The sequence below is a fragment of the Artibeus jamaicensis genome, unplaced genomic scaffold (assembly GCF_021234435.1).
Source record: "Artibeus jamaicensis isolate MK-2021 breed Jamaican fruit bat unplaced genomic scaffold, CSHL_Jam_final contig_956, whole genome shotgun sequence".
NCBI classification, from domain to species: Eukaryota; Metazoa; Chordata; class Mammalia; order Chiroptera; family Phyllostomidae; genus Artibeus; species Artibeus jamaicensis.
The window spans coordinates 1009716-1021755 of record NW_026522021.1 but is presented as its reverse complement, the minus strand read 5'-3'; the positions used below and the strand labels follow the sequence as shown (position 1 = coordinate 1021755).

Genomic DNA, 12040 nt, shown 5'->3' with positions numbered 1-12040 from the left:
ATGCTCTCCCCCATATATGATTAAAAATAACTGCTTACACGTTAAGGCAAAAGCCTGCTTTTGGGTGTAGCTTCCACATCAAATGTTCAGTGGGTAAATGAAAAATGTGAGTCATGCAGCACTTGGCACCTTCAGCTTTTAATATTTGGTGACAAACTTCCGATAGAGAGGAGGAATTTCAAAGTGGAAGTCCTTCCAGATCCAGATGGCAGAAGGCTTCTTCAGATGAAGCAACTTGATTCTTAATGTTGATTGGAACTAGTCATTGAATTTTCTCCTCCGATTTTCTCAGCTTGCTGGGCCTCCGTGGGGGCCAGATTTAGTTCTGAATTTACCACTTTCGTGCAGAGTGAGCCTTTGCTGGTGGAAAGTGCTCAACTTGAAGGATATGAATTATTTCCAGTAGCTTTTTTAATTCACAGCAAATAGAAGACAAAATGTGTGTAGACCAACAGAACACTTGCAAGCCATTTTTCTGCCTGTTTGGAGAGCTTGGGTTTGCTCTCTCTAGTGACTGTTGACAGCCATGAACAGGAGGTAGCAATGGTGCTGTGTGATTTACATGTCTGAGCTTTGTTTTCTTGGCCAGGATCTTGAAGACTGTTTCCAAAATAGGTGTTTCTTCCTTGGCAGCAGATTTGAGTTCTTATGTTGTCAGTCCTGTCTTTTTCTGAAGTAGAGTGGAATTGGGGGTATGGGAGAAGGGCAGAGTGGCTAATATTAGCACCCCCCTCACATATCATATAATTTTGAATGCAGTGGAACTATTGCTTGAATTGCAAATGTAGGAAATTCCTTATAAAACACACCTTGACCTGGTTTGTAGATATATACCGGAGAGAAATATGAGATTTGGAGAACATGGTGAAATAGTTGTATAGAATATGCTTCAGTGAGAGTTTCAGAGGCAAAGTCAGAAAGTTCATTGATAAACTATCTCGGATAACAAGGAAAAAAGAAAATGTCTGGTAACGCCCTGATGGTTCCTTGCAGTGCTGGTGATTCTGGGTGCCCGATGAGCCCAGGTTTGCTGGGCCTCCTGGGTTGCTGCTGTTAATCCCAGCAACTGCAGGCAGCCTCTGGGGAGGTCTGAGGTCAGGCTTGTGAGTAAAACAGTTATAAGGTAGGATAAACACTTTTCTGTGTGGTCCCTTAAGGTTGTCACAGTGTGGAATTGTTTAAGAAACTAAAAAAGGGAAGTTGTACATCTTAAATATATTTTAGTTTAAAATAAAAATGGTCTGAAGGTAGTTACTGTTTTGGCATGTTTTCTTTCTTTCAGAAGACTTTATTTTCATTTTTTATCAAAATTATGTAAGGCTCAGTGTTAAGGAACCAGCCCCTGCCTCACCCCCGGCTCAGCTCCTGCACCCCGAGCGGCCTCTGCTTGTCCAGGTGCAGGATTGTGCATCTCCTGGCGCTGGGCCTCACAGAAGTGGCACTGCGGGGCTTGTATGGGGCGAAAGGCCTCCTCCTCTCCTTTTTCTCAGAGTACTCATATTTCTCTTCTGGGCTCAACCCATTTTAGGTCTTTAGCATTTGGATGGCTGTGCCTGTGTACATGCTAGTTTTCTGTGCACAATACCTCATGTATCCCTAAATTCTCTTCCAGCAATACATGTCTTTTTAAAACTTGGGAACCTGTCAAATAGGTGGGTTTTTCGTTGTTGGCAACATCCCTCCTAGCCCCTCATTTTTTGTTCTTCCCAGGACCGGCTGCTGCCAACCGCTTCCTCATCAGTTGGGGCTTCCTTTCCTTCTTTCCTGCTTTGGGACCTCCTGTCTCCTGAATTCTGTGGTTTCTTCTTCCTTGCTGAGTCTCTCACTTGTGGGGATCTTCTCTGGTAGCTTCCTGGTAAGGGCTGTTCATACCTACGGATCTTCATTCTGGCCTCCTGTGGTCATTGCCCAGCTTAAAGTTCGACTGGAGAGCAGTGCCCTTGGAAAGACACAGCGCCCAGGGCTCGCTCACCTGGTTGAGGTTTTTCTGGCTTCCTGATATTGTGCTGTTTCTCTCCAGTGCCTTCTAGAGCCGTTGCCTTACTCCCCTTCTCAGGTACGAAAGTGCGCCTCGGTGTGTGTCTATTTTTCCAGCCTCTGTTTTCTGCCCCCAGAACTCGTTAGTCAGGTGTCAGGCCTCGTGGACACATGTGCTGATTTTTGCTGCCTTTCACTTTTCATGTCTGCCTTTTTTGATGTGCTTTCTTCTAATCTTTCTGATATTTTATGTTGTATTTTTAACTTAAGAGTTTCCTTTCTTGTCCTCTGAATGTCCCGTTCTTATGACCTCTTATGTCCTTATTTCATAGATCCAGTGTCTTCTTTATTCCTGCCTACATTTGCCAGTTTTTTTAAGTTTTCTTCTGTTTCTTGCATTGACTTCTTTGTTTTTACTTTTTAAAATCTTTATGAAGAAGTATTATTATTATTGTTTTTTAAAAGATTTATTTACTTTTAGAGAGAGGGGCAGGGAGGGAGAAAGATAGGGAAAAACATCGATTGGTTGCCTCTCACACACCCCCAACTGGGGACCTGGCCTGTAACCCAGGCATTTGCCCTGACTGGGAATCGAACCTGCAACCTTTTAGTTTGCAGGTCTGTGCTCAATCCACTGAGCTACACCAGCCAGGGCGTGTTATTATTATTTTTTTTATCACAGTTGTATATAGGGTGGGGTAAAAGTAGGTTTATAGTTGTTCCTATGGGAAATAATACAATAATTAATAAATAATAAGAATAACACTTTTATATACTCACAATTGTAAACCTACTTTTGCTCTACCCTGTATATGCTTAAATACTATATTATTCACTCCTGCTTGGTTTTGATCTCTATAAAAATGGTATTGCCATTCTGCGTGTAGAGTCCAGAACTTGCTATCTTGGCTCAAGTTATGTTCAGAGATTCACCTGTGATGTGGTAGGAAACCTGATGTCTGTTTTCTCTGGTATTGGTGCCTAATTGTGTGACTAGACCAATTTTATTTATCTTTTCTCCTGTTGATTTGTTTTTTTCTCTTCTTGTTTTAGTCCCATTTACAGGTTTCTCTTAAATGGTGACATTTCATTGTTTGTGCCTAAGAACAAGGCATTAGCATGTTTACCTGCAAGGGGTGTGTTCATTTGTGTGTGTGTGTTTCTGTATTGGGGGTGGTTTGGGGGCAGTCTCTTGGTGACCTTCACTGTAAGTGATCAGCCCAGGTGCTTTGTTGAGGGAAGTCCCCAAGTGTCAGTGTCTGTGGCTCTTTTATCTCCGTCTGACAGTTTCTCCAGTGAGAAGCCCTGTTTCCTCACTGGGAGGAGTGCTTGGGGGCTACATGTCTGACCACCTGTTTTCTAGGAGCCGGGCTGGGCATAGCCACTCAGTCCCCCTGAGTGACCCACATAACTTAGAGAAACCCCATGTTCTGCCTACCGTGGGGGAGGGGTCTCTAGGCTGCTGACGTGGGGGAGGGGTACGATGGGAGGTTACTGGCATTTTGCTCACCTTGCACTCCCTACCTTCTGAAATTCCTGCTGCTCCCCCTGTCTGAACCTTTCTAAAGTCTGTGGCAGGAGCTAGCTTGCTGCCTGTGGGCCTCCCATCTTGAGGCTGGGCTGTGAGCTTGCTCTGGTCTGTGAAGGCTGCTGCGGGGGGTGCAACAGCTTTCCAGCTTCTGAGAGTTAGAGGGCTGTTCCTTTGCTCTCCCCCTTTCTTTTCCTCTTTGTCCTATGAATTTAGACCTTGCTGTTCTGGAGGGAGTGGAGATAATTCAGGCGTCAATCTGCCATGTTAACCCGGAAGTCACATGTTTTCAGAATGCCTAAGTTTATGTATGGGGTAAGGCTATATATGACAACACCGGTTTTATAGATAACACATTAGTTTTGTCTTTCAAAGAAACCTTTTTGGGGGAGCTCCTTCCAACAAGGCTGCCAGTGAGTGAGACATGATTAACATATACTGGGGCTCATCTTCAAGACCGACTTCACGAAACACCGAAAACACCAGTCTCCGTGGTGGAGGACCCTTGGTTGTGATGGGAAGCAGCACAGCATGACTCTTGAGACCTGAGTTCAAATGCTGTTTCTGTCACTGAGTGTGTTGGGTGTCTCCACTCTCCTGTCTGCGAGAGGTAGCACCTTCCTAACTGGCTTGTTACAAAAACACAGTGCGGGAATAGATGTGAGGTGCCTGTGGGTAGCTGCTCTGTAAATGGGAGCTATTATTAAGTGTAACATCTTTATTGGACAAGGAAATGACACCCCCATCTCACCTTTATGTGGCACCTCATTCTGAGTAGTGGTTCTCCCACCCGTTTTCGTTTTTACACGCCGACTCTCAAAAGGACTAAAAACGGACTTGACTTGGGTTGCAGTGATTTGCTGTGATGGTTATTTTGTCTCTACCCCTTCTGCTTGTTATCTTCCCCAATATTTTGAGGTCTAATTTCCTGCCTCAGAAATCACTTTTCTCCCCTTGTGCAGGGGGTGGACCCATCACTTGGAGACCCCACCTCAGGCCCTGCCTCCCTGAAAAACCCTTTCTGCCTGCTCAGCCCCAGGGGAGGAGCCCCTCCTGCTCCGAAACCCCACAGCCTCCGCAGGCCGTTGTGTCCTCTGTGGGGCTGCTGGATCCCGTTAGTTCGGCCTGGTGCTCTTGCCTGCCAGGGGCCACTCTGGGCTGAGGGACCATGCCCGGTGTGCCCGTGGTCTCTCTTCTGCACAGTGCCCAGCTCTTCCTCATCGAGAAATGGCAGACAAGGCTGAGGGTTTTACTTGAATTTACGGGTGGCACAGTAAGAGAGTCATCAGGGTTTTGCAGGTGTTTTATCACCTAAGTCATAGCACTCAGTCTGGCACTTTTTCTGTGTTGTCGCCCTGTGGTAAGGAACAGCTCGGGTCAGCTGGAAGTGTGCAGGTAAGGCCTGCTTCAGTCCTCACTGATGTGTGCTGACCGGAATGTCGTTGCACAGTTGCAGTGTTTACTGCGTTAGTATTGTATCTTCACCCACTCTCCTCCCTGACCTTAATTGTTTCTCTGAGCTGGTGTTTTCCATTCTGTAATTGAAGGCTCTAAAAATGGGGCCGTCACCAAGTCTGGTGGATGTGGAAAATGAAGCGGGCTTCACGGAGAGACGGCACGAGCAGACGGGTTTGTTCCCTCTGGACGGAACCCCAGAGGGCTGTGCCTCTCCCAGCCGGACAGACACAGCGACGCAATCTGTTTCCTGCAGGCCTGAAGAAGTGCTTCCTCCTTGTGGTTAGGGACTTCAAAAGCTGCCCCCATCAGACGAAGTTCAACTGTTTCTCCAATTCTGATGACGCTGGGGCAGCCAGTCACTGCTGTGCCACTGCTGCTTGTGCATTTGAGGAAAAGCCGCCTCCTGACCCCCACAGGGCATCTGCAAGGTTTCCTCTTCTCTCTGGTTCCCTCGTCATCATTGGCCGAGACTGCTTTCTTGAAGCCAAATTAATTCTGGGATCCCTCTTTGGGCCTCATCCTCCTTGACCTGTCCATGTCCCCTTGCTCTGCTGCTTGCTGCTGCCTCCTGGGACTCCCACACATGCCTGCCAGCTGGACCAGGCCCCTGGGTGTTGGAGCCCGCCCCCTCAGTCACGCTATCTGTGCCTTCTCCCCGAGCGCCCTCTTCATGCTTCTCCTTCAGCCTCTGAAGTCTTGCCCAGCTCAAGTTCCTGTTTCTGTTTGAAGGAAGCCTTTCGGATCCCCTCCAGCGATGGAATCTGTCCTTCTTTGAACCCCCCGGGGCACGTTGGGCCTGCCCTATATTTCTGCCCTCGCTGCACCTAGTGTTTCAGTCATCTGGGTCCTGGTTTTGTCCCTCTTCTAGGCGGTCAGCTTATCAGCACGGGGACTGTGCTGGACTCTGAAACTCCAGCACCTCCCACAGTGCCTTGCATATAATAGGCAGAGCATTCAATAAATGTCATATTTTTGAAATATCTGTAGAAATAAAAAGAAATGCTTTTTTTTAGGAGTCAAAATGCATGGCTTTCATCCATTTTCAATACATAAAAGATATTTTCAACACAAAAAGGCCTTTCACTGCTCTTACTTAATAGTCGGCTTTTGGAATGATGTGGACTAGAATGAAAAATGAGGATGAGCGCCTCTGCAATCAGCTGTTTTGAATTAAAGCTTAGTAGTGAGTTGGACTCAGGTGAAGCGAAAGGATGGGATTCAACCAGTTGAGGATTAATATGTTAGGTTCCTTTAAACTCTGAGGACTGTCTCCCTGTAAATGAGCAGGAAGGGGTGGACAGAGGTTGTCTGGCCCCCACTCCTGCCCTAACAAAGCTGTGTGTGGCCCCTTACCTTGACTTAGCTCAGAATGACTTAGCCTTCCTGTGGCTCTGCATAATTGCAGGGAGGTTTTATATTTTTTACATAGCTGTTCTTCCTAGTGATTTTCGGAGATCATCTTCATCAGGTTTACTTAACATGCCGAGGCAGAGAGCAAATTGCCCTATCAGTGAGGTCGCAGGAGCTGGCTTGGAGGCCCTGGCTGCTCTGTGGAAATCTTTGCTCCCATTGGGTGGATGTGTGGCCAGTCCAGTGCTCTCAGTTTGCGGGCCTGCCTGCTCCATGCTGATCACAGTGGTTTGGATGTTCTGCACGCAGCAGCCCTGCAACGGACTTTGCAGAGAGACTAGTTTTTTCAGCTAGCTGTGTGAAAGCCAACTAAAACTGGATGTGAAGCAAATCCCACCAAGTCCTTAGAAGATGTGCTGAACTTCACCAACAGATGAGGGGTTCTGGTCTCCATTCTGGCTGTGGACGTGACAGACCTTTGGCTAGCTGATAGAACTAACCCTGGGCAATTTAATTTTGGGTGATACGTAATGAATCTTACGGACAGTGGTGCAGCTGAATTTGTTCCCACGTTTTCTCCAGTCAGCCTGGTCCCCTGTGGGCAGGTGGGCAGGTGGGCACGTGGGCACCTGGTGCTCGAAGTTCCTGCAGGAGCTGTCTTAGACCCATCCATTCCCTGGGCGCTGCCTGGACAGTCACTCAAGGCCATTCCGGATAGCTTGGTCTAGTACAGATCACATCATGCGTCAGGGCCCCCAGCCTGATGTGACAACTGAATGCCGAGAGCACAGCCCAGGCGCTCTGCTTAGTACCGAGCTAATGCCAGAACAAAGAGTATTTTGAAAACCAGACCCTGCATTTCAGTTGTTACTGAGGAGTAGGGCTCATTACCAGGGAGCTTGGTATACATTGAAAAAAGAAAGGTATCTAGATTCCTCAAGGTTATGACAAAGCTAAAGCAGCTTGTAACCAAGCAAGTAGACAAAATTGTTGCCACAAGTGTTTCAGTTTCTGTGTTGGGGGATGGTGGTGGGGGTTCCATTGCAGTGGCTGACTTTGGTTTGCCTTGGTTGGTTCTACTTCCTTCAGGCGTCAGCTCAGAGGCCCCCTCCCACACCGTATAAAATAGCAGCGCCTCCTGGCCCCTCTGGCCCTCTCCCAGGCTTTTTTGTTTTCAGTGACTTACCACCTGAGCCTCTGTTTATAAAGCTGCTGCCACTCCATGTGGACTGCAGTGCCTTAATGAAAGTACACGTAGGCCCTTAGAATGGGAATGGCTTTTTAATCAGAAGACAGTCTCTATGCATATTCATGGACTGTAAAAATCAGTGCACTAATAACTTTTTTAAAGTTACTTTATATATTTTTAGAGAGAGAGGGAGAAAGAGAGGAAGAGAAACATCAATGTGTGAGAGAGACACTGGTCCACTGCCCCTCGTACGCCCCCAATGGGGGGTCAGAGCTGCCACCCAGACACATGCCCTGGTGCCCTGACCAGGAACCGAACCAACAGCCCTTCATCCTGCAGGACAATGCCAGTCAGGGCCACTCAGACTTTTCTTGTTGTTGAAGAAATCCAGTAGCATTAAGCCTTGTAGATTCAAGTAGATCAGATGGCTAATGATTGAAAATGGATTGGCATCCCATTGTCTTTGGAAATAAAGCTAGACTCAAGCCCTGGCTGGTGTGGCTCAGTGGATTGAGTGCCAGCCTGTACACCGAAGATCACTGGTTCGATTCCCAGTCAGGGCACATGCGTGGGTTGTGGTCCTGGTCCCTAGTTGGGGGCGTGCTAGAGGCAACCGATTGATGTATCTCTTGCACATTGCTGTTTCTCTCTCTTTCCCCCTCCGTGCCCCTCTCCCTAAAAGTAAAATAAATAAAATCTTTTAAAAAATTAAGAATAATAGAATGGTCTTGAAAAATTGAAAAAAAACTAGACTCGAGTATGTATTTTTGTTCATCTTTTTGTTATGGAAGAGACTCCGGTGGCAGCTGAGTTTGTAGTTGTCGAACCAGGGGTTAAGGGCAGAGCTGCAGTGGAACTTAAGTCCAGGCGCTCTTCCCGCCACCTGAGCTGGGAGAGAGGAGGGTTTATGATTAACTCAGGGATGTCTGAAATGCAGTTTCTGGGGGCTGAAAACATTAACTTTAAATAAATGATTTAAAATTACCAATTGACCATATCCTGGGCTGAACCTACATGATTCAGCTCCTTTTAAAAATATCTTTTCTCAACAAATTGCTTCCTTAACATTTTAATTTGTTGATCATAAAGGAAGCTTGCCAAATATTAGCCGTTCTTTTCCATTTCCTACAGCTTCAAGCTTTCCTTATTTGGCATATTTCAGTGGAACTGTAAGGTCACTCCCTATTTTTCTTCCCAAATAACTATATTTATTACTGTCAAGTATTGGCGGGTTTGATCCAGCTGTCATCAGAATGGTTGGAAATACCGTTTTTTGCCAGAATGCTGATTTAATGATCTAACACTGACACGGCTTGTTTTCTCTGCTGACTTGATAGCTTGTTTGATCAGTAAGCGCCCCCCATAGGGCCGCGCGCTCCTTTTGCCCCACCATGGCTCTGGGGGCAGGGTCTCGGAGACTGGGGGGAGGGTGCTTTTCCCCTTCCTTCCTTTTTTCCTCCCATTTTCTCTCTCTTTCTCTCACCCTCTCTCTCATTCTTGATCTTCATTCCTCCTTTGTGTTTTGGAGGGGAGAATACCTGGATGCTGACAAAGACTCTCCTGAGGAAGCCAGCATTGCTGCCGCTTGGTATTTTGAAAAGTACTTAAGACAGATTTTTGCCTTATGAAAAATTTCAAACATACTTCAAATTAGAGAGAGAACTATAATGAGCCCCCACGTACTGCCACCAGCTTTACCAGTTAGCAGCTCATGGCCAGTCTAGTTTCCTCTCTACCCCTGCCTGCTGCTGGAATTTTGAAAGAACATTAAATTATTTTATTCATAAATATTATAACGTACATGTCTAAAAGATAATGTCTGTATTTTGGAAAAAAAAAACACCATAACACCATTATCACACGTAAAGAAGAACACGAAGCGTTTTGACTGTGTGCCACTGCGGTGACGCAGTCTGGGGGCATCACCTGGGAGAGGTGGCCTGAGGCAGAGGCCCACCCCAGTCCTGCACTGCTCTCGCTCTGGCCTCCCCAGGGCCTGGGGCTAGTAACTGCTCCTCTGAGCCCCCATTTTCTCACCTGTAAAACCAGCTCGTGGCATTAGTTCTTCTGACTCTCTGTTCTTGAGTCTCTGAATGTGTGAGGTGCTGGCTCACTTGCGAAGCCGCTGTCACGCAGTACCCTGGAGGGGGAGGTGGGCACGCATTTTGTGTTGACTGTGTCAGGTTCCGGTGTGGGAGTTTGAGTGTTTCACTTCAGCCGCATCTGCCTGCTAGTTAAACAGTCATCTTTTATGTACTGACCCATTGTTCCATGTGACATAGGTTCTGTGTTGTTGCTTGTGCTGATCATCTGAAACTCCGCTCAATAGTCGATTCTCAAAGTGGAAGATCTGGTTCCACATTTAGTAGTTAGCTGTTAAGGGTCAGTAACAGGTGTTAGATTTGCAACCCATTTTTTGCCCCAGTCTTTTGGAACTGAAATGATTGGGTCATTTGAATTTAACAAACTGCCTGGCACTGCAACAGATGCTGGGTCGACAAAGATCTTTCACTGCTGGCTGGACCTCCAGGAGCTCCCACGTGGCCGGAAGGGAGGAGGGCACATGTCCAGCACCTTAACTACAGTGGGGCTGTGCCAGGTGTAGGACGAGGGGCTCAGTGCTGAGGGGTGGGGGGAGGGTGGGGTGGAGAGCAGGCACTGACCAGTCCTGATTTGGTGGTAATGGTACTGCTGAGCCATGAAGCATGAGTGGGATTTCACCATGTCCAGGCTGGTGGAGAATGGCAGGCTGTCATATGTCTGTCACCCATAATCCCACTAGTAGAGTTATAATCACTGTTAAGGTTGTGATTAATTTCCTTTGGATATTTTTCTGTGGATATGGGGCTTTATGATATCTGTTCATTTAGTCAGTGACTCAAAAAGCACATATTGAGCATCTGGCCACATCCCAGACACTCTACTTGGTTCTGAGGTTGGCCAGTAGAGGTCAAGATAATTCTTGCCCTTAAGGAGCTTACATTCTGGTAGGTTTTATATATATAGTAAGTCATACTGTATGGTAGATGGACGATGTTTTTATTCTGTTCAGTTCACTTTACAAATTACACCAGGCCATCCATGGAATTATTTGCCTGCCATTCCAGCCTGTGATGGCCCTTCAACTTGACAGAGAACAGCTGCCTGTGAAATGTGACCCTCTCAACGCCAGCTCCTAAGACAGGCGCAGGAGGTGCTCAGGGAAGGCTTTCTGCAGGGCTGGCTCACGAATCACCAGCCCCTTTCCTTTTGCATTGCCTGTAAAGAGGTTGGGGGATGTTCCTCTTTTTGAGTAAGTCTGTTGACCTGATTTGCATTGGGGACATCTTGGTCTAATTTGCAACCCAGGTATACCCCTTATATTGTTTTCATTAGCAGGGTTGGCGTAGGGGCAATTGTTGTGCTGATATTCTTATAATTTATAAGTGCTCAGTATGTGTTCGGAAATGCCAAACCTGAAGTTTAAAGTTCAGAAAGGATAAAGACCTTTTATGGTTCAGTGTATCTATAAAATGTGGCTCCTGACAAATATATACCCAAACAGAAGAGTATAATGAATCCTTTTGTATCTGTTATCAGCTTCAATAATTACTTGCCTATAGCTAATCTTGTTTTAGCTGTATTTTCTCATTTTCCTGCCCCAACTTAATTTTGAAACAAACCCCAGACCTTATTTCATCCGAAAATATTGTAGTATCTCTAAAAGATATGGACTTTTTAAAAAACACATCTACAATACCATAATCATATTTTCTCCCACAAGACAAAAATTTGTTAATATCAGCTCTCTAGTCATTATTCAAATTTTCCATAAATATGATAAATTTGTATTCAAATATAAAAGTTGGAATCAGAATCCAAGTAAGATCCCTATACCGTGGGTCTTTTAGTCTTTTAAGTTTCTTAATTGACCAGTTCCTCCTTTCCCTCTCTCCCCCTTTGAATCAATTTCTGAATCTGAAGATCTGATTTGCGTCTCTATTTTTTGGCTAGATTCCTTCCTAAGGGATAAGTATTTCTATTAGGTGGTCAGAAGGCATGTAATGTGTATGTGATTGCAAGTTTTTTTTTCTCTGATTTTTAAACTTGTAAAATGCACATGAAATTTACTCTTAACTGTTTTTAAGTGCACAGTTCACTGGTACTAAGTACATTGACATTGTTGTGCAGCCATTAGCACCGTCCCTCCACAGCACTCTTTTAGCTTCCCAGACCCAGACTCCACAGCCACTGGGCACTGACGCTCCGTTCCCCCAGCCCGCCCAGCCCCTGGCAGCCCCATTCTGCTCTGGGTACCTCCTCGGAGTGCAGTCGCACAATACTTGTCTTTCGGTGACTGGCTTATTCTGCTCAGTGTGATGTCCTCGAAGTTTCAGCCATATTGTGGTATACGTCAGATGCCCTTCCTTTTTAAGACTAAATAGTGTTCCATTGTATGGGTAGACCGCATTTTGTTTATCCATTCGTCTGTCGGTGGACACTCGGGGTGCTTCCATGTTTTAGCTGTGGTGTACAGATAACTTTTAGAGGCCCCCCTT

At 46.1% G+C, this 12040-nt stretch overlaps 1 protein-coding gene and 1 long non-coding RNA gene across 9 annotated transcripts in view; one reads left to right on the top strand and one right to left on the bottom strand.

The window, feature by feature from the left end:
• CUX1 (cut like homeobox 1) overlaps window positions 1–12040 on the top strand; it is a 362320-nt gene that overhangs the window by 24096 nt on the left and 326184 nt on the right. The gene's annotated exons all lie outside the window — the stretch shown is intronic.
• Window positions 4299–9790, bottom strand: LOC128625853 (uncharacterized). The gene is made up of 2 exons (XR_008389688.1): window positions 9540–9790; window positions 4299–5944 (listed from the first exon to the last, which is right to left on the bottom strand). It is a non-coding gene; the product is annotated as an uncharacterized LOC128625853 (long non-coding RNA).